The following is a 13,074-nucleotide window of genomic DNA, read 5'->3' as shown; positions in this document are numbered from 1 at the left end:
AAACATAATCATAAACAAGTTGTAGGAAAGTTACAATACAACAGGGGTAAGGGGTAGAGGAGAAGAATGCGCTAGAGGCGGAAAAAGGAACTCTATAACAATAACTGTACAGTAACAGTGACTTCGCTGAGGATTGTCTAGTTACATGACTGGTGTCTGCGGCCTAATCAATAGCCTAGCTGGTACTGGGAAAGTTACAGGAAGGCTTGGTGAAACAGCCAGGTCTTAAGTTTTTTTTTGAATGTTGCGGGCACTAGTAGTTCGGGGGAGTTGGACATGCGTTTGACGCGCTATTACCCCTTACTGAATAAGGGGTAAAGCTAGCGCGTCGAAAATGCACGTCCAAATGCGGGTTAACAGGGCGCTCCACCAGAGCGTACTGTACTGTATTGGCCTGTTGGTCTCCAAAGAGGTTCAGTGCTTGGGGACAACATCCGCTAGCTTATTATGGGCACCCTCTCATATTCCACTAGCCTACAGTCATGCCATTCCTAGGGTTCCAAAGCAGTGGCCAAAACCCTAGCAACTGAATCAAAGGCTCCAAACGGAACAAATGAGGTGATAGGTGTTCTGGATGCAGCAGAATTTGGCTAACGACAGACTCTTCACCTAGAGAGTTCATAAATGGTCCAACTTACTGATACATGTGTGTAAATATAGAATCATGTAAAGATGGTGATTGGCTATTAAAACAATGAGCTTTGGAAAGAAAATCTTTCCAAACGAAGAGCAAGTTTGCTTACCGTAAACGGTGTTTTACGTGGATAGCAGGGTGAATTTGCCATGGATTCTGGGGATTGTCCTCCGGTCCTTTAGGTGGCAGAGCTCCTCAACGCACACAGAGCTGAGCTCTGTGTGCCTGCCTGGGCATGTAACCACGTGGTCTCTCGGTCTGCCTCAATGTTATCCAAGCTTGCATTTATACTGTTCGGAGACTGTCTGGGGAGGTAGGCGGGTTAACATGGCTAATTCACCCTGTTATTCACGGAAAATACCGTTTACGGAAACAAATTTGCTCTTTTCCGCAGATAAGCAGGTGAAATAAGCCATTAATTCTGGGGAATCCCTAGCTAGCAGGTTGGGCGCCCTCTAATCTTGAAGTGATGGTAATCCATTCCTGTGCTATATAGTGGCACTCAACCTGTCACCTGTTTGCAGTCACTTTAGCTGTTCCTGCCAAGAATGGCTCGGTCCAGAGCTACATTTACAGCAGTTTTTCAGTGAAGGCAGTAATGCAAGGGCAGGTATGCAACGATGACCACGTGGCAAATGATATGACTCCTGGATAGGTACTCCATTTTAGGTGGACGATTCTAATTTGGCGATAATGGTTTAGGTAGCCTTAGATGGGGAAGGTTCAATCCGCAGGTCCGCACCGTTGGGGTGGGATGTGCTGCTGACTGCAACTCTGCATCTGCTGTTGCAGTGTTTTGGTGATTGTGGGTGAGAGAAAAACGTGGGTTCCCCTCTATGCAAGGCTGCATGTATCCTCCAATGGCTATTCCCCCGGAAGGCAAAGGACTGCATCGCTATATCCTACTTCTATTAACCGAGCTTCGGATTCCCTCGATTTGTCTCCAAAGAGATTGCCCGGGTAACCAGGTAATCTGTTAGTTTCTTGTGCACATCCCCTCTGATGGCACTTGCTCATGGTCAAACCAGGTGTGTGGAAGTAATGGTCTTTAAGACTGAAGCCTCAAGCTAAGAAATCTAGGGCAGGTATTGCTGTATCTTGGCGTTTGATGCTACAACTTGGAAGACTCACATCCTAAGCTGACTGAATATGTATTAGTATTCCCGGCAAGGTATGGAATGTAGCTTTCTCTACACTTGATTCCCACCCTGCCGAATCGTGAGGAAGTTAGCCTCACCAAAGAAGGGCAATTTCAAATCTGTTTTGTGCCATGTTACTACATCTGGTAGGGGATGTTGTCACGCCTTAGTTATTTTATGCAACACCTCATGAGATGGCAATGCAGTTATTATATTATTTTTTTTTTTGGTGGAGAACCAGTTAAGGTTTCTCCTCTGAGCGATCCGAGGATAACCTGAAGACCCATGGGACTTGTATGGTCATAAGAAGCCACGGCCAGACACCAACTCCTGCCCTATGTACACAGACTGGCTGGCTCCGGCCGTCCACACCAGCCTGGTCTCCTCTGGACTATTCAACCAAGAAGGTGGGGAGGGGGGTACGTTCGCTGCCCACTCACAACTAGGAGTTGGGGGGAGTCAAGTTTCCATTCAGTCTGAAAAGGGCCTCCAAGCTCCTTGAGCTGGCCACACGCCCAGCGTTAGTGCACTCAAGGGTAGTCTCTTCTGGGAACCTCAAGGGAATGTGCATGCCCATGGATGGGTCAGCATGTTGACGTTTATCAGCGAGTGTCAGCTAGCGCACCATTATCCAAAAGACATCACGGCCAGAGAAGCATCAGCACACCAGCTTCAGGAGGTCTGAATGCACCGGCATTGGGAGCGTTGGAAAGGCATCAATGTACCTGCCTCAGGAAGCACAGACGCTGCGGTGTCGGCCAGACCGATGCCCTGGCATTGGCACGCACCAGCGTTCCTCTGAAGAGGGATGTCAGATCCTGCTCTCAGGTAATCCCATTAGGGGCCCGGAGGACTGCTCCATTGAGAACATCCGTTCCACAGCCCAGAAGGACTGGCTCCCACCAGCTCTCGGTCTCATTAGCTATTTCTTCACTCCTCCCCTGAGAAGGCTTTGGACTGAATGCCGGAGCGGCTGACATTCCTCTGAGAAGGAGTGTCAGACCCTGCTCTTGGGTGACCCCTGTAAGGGCCCGGAGGACTGCTCCGTTGAGAGTATCCGCTCCACAGCCCCAGATGGGTTGCCTCCAGCAAGATCTCAGTCTCATTAACCTTTCTTCACTCCTCTCCTGAGTAGGCTGGAAGTCAGAGCAGCTGGATAGCTGGAGCGGGGAAGCTGAGGGCCTCAGGGGCCTCCTTCTGCCTGGAGGTAGAACTCAGGTCCATGGCCCTGACCACAGCAGAGTTCAACGTGGTCAGAGCAGCTCAGGACTTGCCTGTGATCAAACAAAGTAGAGGAAAGCGGAGACTCTGCTTGCACCATTCAGCGCAGAAAAATGAAAAACTGAGGTAGACCAGGAGACCATGTGGTTATATGCCCAAGCAGGTACACAGAGCTCAGCTCTGTGTTCTTTAAGGAGCTCTGCCACCTAGAGGACGATCCCCAGAATTCATGACTAATTTCACTTGCTTATCTGCGGAAAATCTATCCGTTTTGGATTTTTTCCTGATGGGGTGTTAGAAAAGATTCTTATTTTCTTCACCCTCTTTAAGGCAGACTTCATCACCACTGATTGATGGGGGAAGCTCAATCACCACGAAACCAGGAGATTTATATACTCTGTACTTCAGACCTATTTTTCTCACCACTGGAGGACAACTGAACTTTCTCATATTCTGGTCTTGAAATCCTGAAGAATTTTGTTAACTGGCAAGGCCACTGGTTCAGCTTGAGTTTCCAGAACATGAAGGATATCAAACACATCCTTATGAGGACCTTTATTCTTCTGCATGTGAACTTTGATGGTTCTTCCCAGCTTATCCAAAAATTTTCAGTAAGGTGGATCTTCCAGATGAGAGGAGTACTCTGGAGGATCTAGTGGAAGACCAGAGAGTATGCCTGTTGAACCCTCCTTGGTATCAGATAAGGGTGGTATGTTTACCCACAAGACTAAGGTGACTGAGTTGAGGACCTTTATGACCCTCCTGCCCTTGCTTCTAATCAGATGGTCCCCGCATCAACTATGCCAAGGTCTCCAACATCCAGCGCTTATGTGTTGAGGGCTCCACAGAAGCCATTATGCCTCTGGACACCAATGGCACCATATGCATCAATGGCACCAGCAATACTGGATTTTCCTGCAGCAACAGAACCAAGGTCTCATGCTTCAATGGCACTGACCATGCTGAACTCAGATGCTTTGCCAAATCTTTAGATTTCAGTGGCCCTCATGTCCCCACATTAGAAAATCCCATCTATTTAGCTGATGTGGAGTCTTGTACTAGTGGCAACCCATGCCCATTTCCTGTGCTTTGACAGAACTGAGTCATATGATGCTCAGTGCTTTTTAAAGTTGCTTGACTCCCAACACTGTCTCCACAAAGTTAGAAGCCCTGTTTGACTCACCATAGAAAAGGAGCTCTGATGGCCCCAGAGCTCAGCCACCTTATAGGCCGGATTCTTCTGCATTCTGGGGTATATCCAGCCACAATTGAAGTAGTCATAGTAGGGTCCTAGGCCCTTATATCCATTTATAATGGACATCTTCACCCTGTAAATGCAGTCCTTGAAGCTTTTAATGATCTACCAAAAAAACTTTCCCTTTTTTTGTAGCGTTGAAAAGTGCTGTTTTGGGCAAAAGGAAAAAACTAAAAGATTTGGAGAACATTTAAAATTAACATGAGAGCACGCAAAAAGGTTGAACCTCAGGACAAAAATAACTGCGGGGCTCATGAAGCTGTACTCATGTGGGGAAAGTGTCCATTCAGCTCTGTTTAACACTTTTCTATACCGACCTTCATGAAAAAATTTCATATCAGATCGGTTTACATGTAACAAAGGGTATAACAAACAAGAACAATTCACTATTATTTATTTATTTATTTATTAACTTTTATTTACCGACATTCGTGAAGCACATCATGCCGGTTTACAAAGAACTCAGGCGGGAAATACAATGAAACAATGTAACAATATAACAATATAACATTAATAACAGAACCAAAAATCAGAATACAAAAAGAACCAAAAGGGGCAAGGATGGCGGGGGGAGGAAGGGGGGAGGGAGCGGGTGGAAAGGCGTATCTAGATGAAGTATACGACAACAGAAACAAAAATGAAATAAAAAATAGAAGAGGGAGACTATGTACAGTTGAAGTATGTACAGGTACATACCAGCTATATTAATTAGGCGACAGTATTCACTAGGATATAGTTTATTTAAAGGGAATCTGGAGGTGCAAAGGCGAGAGAGGTGTGCTCGGGGAGGTGGTAGCGGCCTGGAGGCCCAAGGATCAAGGGATGGCTAAGAGGAGGGAGAGGGGGTGGGGATGGGTCGGGCTAAGGGGGGATAGGGGTAAGTGACAGGGCAGGGGGGGGCTGGGAGGTGTGGGAGAAAAGGTCGGGCAGGTGGATCTAGGGGAGAAATTAAGTTTGGTTAGATTCGGGGTAGGCCTGTCGGAAAAGCCACGTCTTGACTCCTTTATTGAAAATGTGGAGGGATGTCTCTTGGCGTAGGAAGGTGGGGAGGGAGTTCCAGAGGGTGGGGCCGGCGACGGAGAAAGCTCTTCCTCTGGTATAAGTTGAATGTGCTGATTTGAGGGACGGGGTGTAGAGAGTGCCTATCTGGGATGTTCTTGTAGGGCGGTCAGAAGTGCAGAAACGTGGCATTTCATTGAGCCAGATGTGATTGTATTTATGTAGGGAGTTGTGAAGGATGGTGAGGGTTTTATATTGTGAGCGGGAGGAAATGGGCAGCCAATGTAGGTCTTTTAGTATGGGGGTGATGTGGTCCCTTTTACGCGTACCGGTTATGATTCTCGCCATGGAATTTTGTAGGATCTGAAGGGGTTTGATGGTGGTGGCAGGGAGTCCTAGCAGCAGGGAGTTGCAATAATCTAGTTTTGTGAGCATAGTGGTCTGTATGACTGTGCGGAAATCGTGTGTGTGGAGGAGGGGTTTGAGTTTTTTTAGGATGTTTAGCTTATAGAAACCTCCCTTTAGGAGTGCTTTGATGTGGGGTTTAAAACTTATTTAAAGGGAATCTGGAGGTGCAAAGGCGAGAGAGGTGTGCTCGGGGAGGTGGTAGCGGCCTATGTAACTTCCACTAGAAGTGGAAGTTACATATAACAAGGGTAGTTAACTTGGAGGCTAGGCTAGTTAGAGGTATAGGACAGTGTAACTGAAGAGAACTAGAAAAAGCAATGAAACAAAAGTTGAATGATGTCACCCACTTGTCATAGCCAATTCAGCCCTGCTTACCAGAGAAAATGTTATTAAATTTATGAAATTGCACTGGATTAAAGTTTGTATATCAGAAGTAAAGGGTAACAAAAAAAAAAAAAGAAGAAGATAATGCCTGAAGAAATTTTACCACAAGGATCCTGTGTGCTTTACAGTTGTTTCTACCTTCTGCAACAAACATTACTACTGCCCCAGATGATGGTAATAGTTCTTACATGGATCACTGGATGGCCAAGGATAAGCAACCCTGAGTTGCATGAACTGGGGCACTGGGATATAAAACCAAACACACACCAACAGTGCAAAACAAGTGAAAATTAACTCTAATATGCCATTCTTTGACTATCAAATCACATTTCTTCAAAATATGTATTTCATTATTTCACCTTCCAATAGCCGAGACATAAAAAGCTTTAAGCAATTCCCAGTTAATGTTCGAGGCCTTCTTGTTTTATTACTTTATTCCAAATACATAACCAAACAATTATAAGTCCAAAATAACTGAAAAATGATTTTCAGACTTTTTAGGTTATAAGCCATTTCTTTTTAAATTTCAGTGAAATTCAGCCAATATATTTTTTAGTTAGAAAAGGTTAGTCTTTGCTGCATATTAATATCATACCAATTTTTTCTTTAATGCTTTCAACAGTGAAGCTGAAAGTCATCCTCCCATGAAGGCTAGTAGTTTCCAGTTTCTTAAATAGCAATTGTATTATATTATGGGTGGGGTTTTATGTTTTTTTGTTTTGTTTTTTTTAAATTAACTCTCTCTTTTAGTTTATAATAAGTTCACATCTGAGGTGCTAGGCTTTGGCTGGCAATGCCTCTGCTAACAGAACAGCCACTCAAATCTCTATTCTACCTAATGATTACAGGATGTCGGGAGCAATCTGGTCATACCAAGCTCTTTTTCAGCAACCTGAGGCAGGTAAGGAAAGATTTTAGAGCAGAGTGGGGTCCTATTATGCAAACCACATTGCCAGAACGTTTAATTAAATGTTGCTTAAATGAGACAAGCTAATCAGTTTCTCCCTCACTGAAAAAACTTCCACATTCTTTCCAATGCCATGGTGAAAACAGTCCTACTTGCTTCAGTGTTTCCACCAATTACAGTTACTCTGAGCACATAAGTCTGAAAGCTTCAGCTCAGTAAGTTTTTGAATATTTTTAGTCTTTCTTCCTTTTTTCCCCCCTAGCACTCTGCCACTCACCCCTTCCAAAATAGCATGCCTGGGAGAATCCAGGGACAAGCACTAACCACAGTCAGCAACAGTAGCAGTGGCTGCATCCCCTTCCCAACATCAACTCTACAGCATAGCATTCCCAACTGGTCCTGAGGAACAGGTGATCAGAACTCAAATCTCCCATACCACAGCATGCAGCCTGAGACATAAACCAGGCCCATAATTGTTTGCACAAATATCATTTGAATGCTTACTGGCATCTGTGTGTGTACATAGCTTGCCTAGTTTACAGTCTATCAAAAGTGCAACTCTAAACACCAAGCAATGGGGATTGAAAAATGCAGCAATGAACAAAGCAGGAGTGCCAAACTCCACTACTCAAGAGCCACAAAAACAGGCTTGGTTTTCAGGATATCCTCAATGAATACACATGAGAATATGCACTGCTTTCATTGTATGTAAATCTAACTCATACATATTCATTATGGATATCCTAAAAATCAGGCTTGTTGAGATTACTTACCTGATAATCTCCTTTTCCTTAGTGTATGCAGATGGACTCAAAACAAATGGGGTATTGTGTGCTCGTGCTAGCAGTTGGAGACGGATCTGACGTCAGCACGGGTACATATACCCCCACAGGAAGTGCCGCAAATCAGTAATCTTCCTTGCAAAAGCTGTAGCTGACCGATCAATTAAATGAACAGGATTACCCTGACCGATTGATAGTAGCTGGAGACCGCCAGTGTTCACAACCAGAAGGCGTCGACACCAGGCAGGGTGGATGGCCTATTATAAGAAAACATGGCTTACCGTGAGTCGGGTGAATCCCCATGTATGTCGGCAGCCGGGCGGGATGCTGAGTCCATCTGCATACACTAAGGAAAAGGAGATTATCAGGTAAGTAATCTCAACATTTCCTAGCGTGTAGCAGATGGACTCAAAACAAATGGGATGTACAAAAGCTACTCCCGGACTGGGCGGGAGGCTGCCCGAGGGCCGTGTAGGATTGCCCTCGCAAATGCTGTGTCCTCCCTGGCCTGGACATCCAGACGGTAGAATCTGGAGAAGGTATGGAGGGAGGACCACGTCGCCGCTTTACATATCTCAGCAGGCGACAGCAGCTTAGCTTCTGCCCAAGAGGCCGATTGTGCTCTGGTAGAATGAGCTTTGACCTGTAGAGGCGGTGGTTTTCCCGCCTCTATGTAGGCTGCCTTGATAACTTCTTTAATCCAGCGGGAGATGGCTGGCCGTGAGACCGCTTCCCTTAGCTTCTTCCCGCTGTGCAGGACGAACAGGTGGTCCGTCTTTCGTACTGCTTCTGACATTTCCAGATATCTGGACAGCAGTCTGCCGATGTCGAGATGGCGTAGCATTCGACCTTCCGACTTCTTCAAACCTTCCGTGGTAGGCAACGATATGGTTTGATTGAGGTGAAAGTGTGAGACCACCTTGGGTAAAAAGGATGGAACTGTGCGAAGATGGATAACCTCTGGAGTGATTCTGAGAAATGGATCACAAACAGGATAGTGCTTGTAACTCTGAGATGCGGCGTGCTGAACATACAGCCAGCAAGAACACCATCTTCAAGGTTAACAAACGGAGGGACAGGCCTCGAAGGGGCCTGAAGGCTGATCCCGCCAAAAATTCCAATACTAAGTTGAGGTTCCACAAGGGCACTGGCCACTTCAGTGGCGGGCGAATGTGTTTGACTCCTTTCAGGAAACGTGAGACGTCTGGGTGTTTGGCAATGGTGTTGCCGTCACTCCTGGGACCGTAACAAGACAGCGCTGCTACCTGAACCTTGATGGAGCTGAGGGACAGACCCTTCTGAAGTCCATCTTGTAGGAAGTCCAAAATGATAGGAATCTTAGCGGTATGTGAATTGGTGCCATGAGTCGCACCAGGCTTCAAAAACTCTCCAGATCCTGATATATGTTAGGGATGTGGAGAACTTGCGTGCTTGGAGGAGTGTACCTATAACCGGCTCAGAGTATCCCCTTTTCTTCAGTCTAGCCCTCTCCATGGCCAGACCGTAAGAGAGAATTGAGCCGGATCCTCGTGGAGGATGGGACCTTGCCGCAGCAGGTCCCTGTAGGGAGGCAGAGGTAGAGGGTTCCCTGCCAGTAGTCTTCTCATGTCTGCGTACCAGGGCCTTCTTGGCCAGTCCGGGGCCACTAGAAGAACTAGGCCTCTGTGTCGCTGAATCCTGTGTACAATGGCGCCCAGCAATGGCCATGGAGGAAAGGCGTATAGCAGCATCCCCTGAGGCCATGGCTGTACCAGGGCATCGATCCCCTGAGCCCGAGGATCCCGCCTGCGGCTGAAATATCTGGGTACTTGAGCGTTGGACCTGTCCGCTAAGAGGTCCATGGCTGGCATCAACCATTGATCCACAATGATCTGAAAGGCTGTGGGTGACAGCTGCCACTCCCCTGGGTTCAGGCTTTCTCTGCTGAGGAAGTCTGCCATCGTGTTGTCCTTCCTGGCAATGTGGACGGCGGAGATGTCCTGGAGATTTGCTTCTGCCCAAATCATCAGGGGAGTTATTTCTAGGGACACTTGTTGGCTTCTGGTTCCGCCCTGACGATTGATGTATGCCACCGTGGTGGCATTGTCTGACATCACTCTGACCGCTCTGTCGCGAAGTCTGTGGGCAAATCGCAGGCACGCTAGCCTGACTGCCCGTGCCTCTAGTCAGTTGATGTTCCACCTCGACTCTTCTCTGGTCCACCGCCCTTGGACGGTGAGTTCCTCGCAGTGTGCTCCCCATCCATTCAGGCTGGCATCTGTGGTAAGCAGAATCCAGGTTGGGGAGGACATTCTTGAACCCCCGGCTCGTGTGGCCGGGCTGCAACCACCACCATAGCTGATACCGCACTCTGGCCGGTAGAGGTAGGCGTACGGTGTAGTTCTGTGATCGTGGGCTCCATCGAGATAGAAGGGCGCGTTGCAATGGTCTCATATGAGCACGCGCCCATGGCACCACCTCCAGAGTGGACGCAATGAGGCCGAGGACCGGTAGGTAATCTCGAGCTGTGGGCCGGCTGGCGCTCAGCAGGGCCTGCAGATGACTCTGGAGTTTTGATGTTCTCTTGGAGGTCAGGCTGACCTTGTCTTCTCGGGTGTCTAATTGGACCCCTAGGTATTCCAGCGACTGGGACGGCTGTAGGGAGCTCTTGTTTATGTTGACTACCCATCCGAGGCATTCCAGAAGAGCTATAACTCTGTTGGTTGCCCGGTGGCTCTCCTCCGGTGACTTTGCCCTGATCAGCCAATCGCCCAGGTAGGGATGGACGAGAATTCCTTCCTTCCTGAGTGCCGCCGCCACTACTACTATTACCTTGGTAAAGATCCCGCGGCGCGGTGGCTAACCGGAAGGGCAAAGTTCGGAACTGGAAGTGCTGATTCAGGACTTTGAAGCGTAAATAGCGCTGGTGATCCCGATGGATTGGGATATGCAGGTAGGCTTCTGACAGATCTAGGGAGGTGAGAAACTTCCCTGGCTGTACCGAATTCTTGACTAACCGCAGAGTTTCCATGCGAAAGCTGGGGACCTGTAGGTGTCTGTTGACTGACTTGAGGTCCAGGACGGGCCTGAAAGTGCCCTCCTTCTTGGGTACTATGAAATAAATGGAATAATGCCCAGAAGTTACCTCTCCCGCAGGTACTGGGATTATGGCTTTTAGGGCCAGGAGCCTCTGTAAGGTCACTTCTAGAGCCGCTGCATTGAGCGGTGAACAAGGAGATTCCACAAACTTGTTCAGCGGAAGCCGAAAGAAATTCAGGTAATATCCTTCTCGGATGATGGCGAGGACCCACTGGTACGAAGTGATCTCGACCCACCTGTGGTAGAAGAGGGTTAGCCTGCCCCCTATGGCTACTACCCCCGGATGGGTCGGCTGATTGTCATTGTGGGTTGCGGCCAGGGCCGGAACCAGAGCAGATTCTCTTCTTGTTATGCTTAGTCCAAAAGAACTGGTTCCTGGCCTGGGAACGAGGTGCTCGATAGCGAGTCCTGTAAGGGTTGAAGCGCTGCGAATTTCTACCTCTAGATGGTCTAGAAAAAGAACGCTGGCTCCTCCTCGCCCTGTCTTCTGGTAGACGGGGTAATGGGGAGGCAACGCATTTAGTAGCCCAGCTCGCGAGATCGCTGCCGAACAGTAAGGAACCCTTAAAGGGCATTCTTGCGAGTCGTGTCTTGAAGGACGAGTCGGCCGCCCAATGACGTAGCCAAAGCTGCCTCCTGGCTGCCACTGAAGAGGAGACTCCCTTGGCTGCCGTACGAACGAGGTCGGAGGCTGCGGCAGTGAGAAATGCGAGAGCTGATTCCATATCTGCTCCCTGGGCGTTGTTTCTCGCCTGTGACAAACAGGAGCGCGTCACCACAGTGCAGCAGGTCGCGAGTCGTAGGGACATGGCTGCTACCTCAAAGGCTTGTTTCAGAATGGTGTCCATGCGGTCATGCGAATCCTTGAGGGCCGCTCCCCCCTCAACCGGAATGGTGGTGTGCTTCACTATTGCGTTAACGATGGTGTCTACCCTGGGGCACGCCAACAGCTCCTTGGATGCCGGATCCAGAGGGTACATGCCTGCCAAGGCCCGACCCCCTTTAAATGAGGCCTCCGGTGCCTTCCATTCCAGATCGATTAGCTGCTGTGCTGCCTGTAGGAGGGGAAAATGGTGAGCCGGTTGGCGCACGCCCTCTAACAGGGGGTTCATTTTAGGGCCCCCTGGGGTATCCTGGCTCAAAATGGCCAGCTCCGATAGGCATTGCGAGACCAGGCCTGAAAGATCCTTTCTGAAAGAAGCGCCCCATGGTCAGATATGGCTCTCTCTCAGGAGGGAAGTTCACCCTCCTCGGGGGGCTCCTCACTGTCCTGGGAGCAATCTGAATCCCCATAAGCGGGGCTGTCGGGTGGTGAGTGGCTGTGCCTAGGTCTCGAGGGTCCAGGGACCGGATCAACCGGGATGGAAAGACCCATTCGAGGAGCAGACTGCATCTGGACAAAGGCCTGAATCCCTTTGAATAATTCTACCCAGAAAAGCGAAGCCGGATCTGGCCGCAGGGGCACCAGGTTTCTCAGGTTCCCTGGTTGCTCGCCGCAGCCTGCTAAGTCCGGTGTGCTCCCTGAGGAACCGCTGGGCTGGGGCCGGTCCTGTCCTGGAACTCCGTTGGCCTCCTCACATTGGGCACATAGTGAGTCTGCTCCCTCGCTCTGTGTAGCGCTGAGGTTGCATGCTGAGCAGAGGCTTAGAGCTTTCATGCCAGATTCTGGAGGTGCCAGCCCTGCGGCCGTATGGGCTTTCTTATGCTCCATTCGCCTGAAATCCGGTGTTGCCCAATAAGTGCGCCTAACAAGAGCGCTTAACAGCATGCGCCTATCCACGGGCGCAAACAACGTGCGCCTCTCGCGCTGCGCTAACAACATGCGCCTCTCGCGTGCGCTTAGCTCAGTAACGAGCGCTCAGCGGCGAAGCTGAGTAGGCAGGCAAAATGGCAACCTCCTTGGCGTGCTGCCCCGTAGGGAGGCCCAACAAATCCACACTTCCTCGGAGACCAAGTAAAGATATACGCCTTACCTTGTCTTCGGCGCTTCCCGGTTGCAACCCGGGCGGTCTCCGGCTGCGGGGGGAGTATACCTTCAACCACCGCGCATAAGGAAGTGCGCCCGCTGCCTCTAGGCCACTCCCGAACTCGTCTCGCTCGGGGGCCAAGCCGTGCCCGAGCCCTTCTCTCTCGGGGGCCAAGTCCACGCCGGGACCGAGGCTGCCTCTAGGCCGCGCCTGAACTCGTCTCGCTCGGGGACCAAGCCGCGCCCAAGCCCTTCTCACTCGGGGGCTAGGTCCCTGCCGCGAACCGGCCACTGGACCGAG

At 49.4% G+C, this 13,074-nt stretch overlaps 1 protein-coding gene across 10 annotated transcripts in view; it reads right to left on the bottom strand.

Annotated features, from left to right (window-relative positions):
* Nucleotides 1–13,074, bottom strand: part of PHF14 (PHD finger protein 14) — a 1,104,121-nt gene that overhangs the window by 1,023,426 nt on the left and 67,621 nt on the right. The gene's annotated exons all lie outside the window — the stretch shown is intronic.

Source organism: Rhinatrema bivittatum, chromosome 2 (assembly GCF_901001135.1).
Source record: "Rhinatrema bivittatum chromosome 2, aRhiBiv1.1, whole genome shotgun sequence".
In the NCBI taxonomy this organism is placed as follows: domain Eukaryota; kingdom Metazoa; phylum Chordata; class Amphibia; order Gymnophiona; family Rhinatrematidae; genus Rhinatrema; species Rhinatrema bivittatum.
The sequence above is the reverse complement of the archived record's forward strand: the minus strand, read 5'-3'. Positions and strand labels throughout refer to the sequence as shown.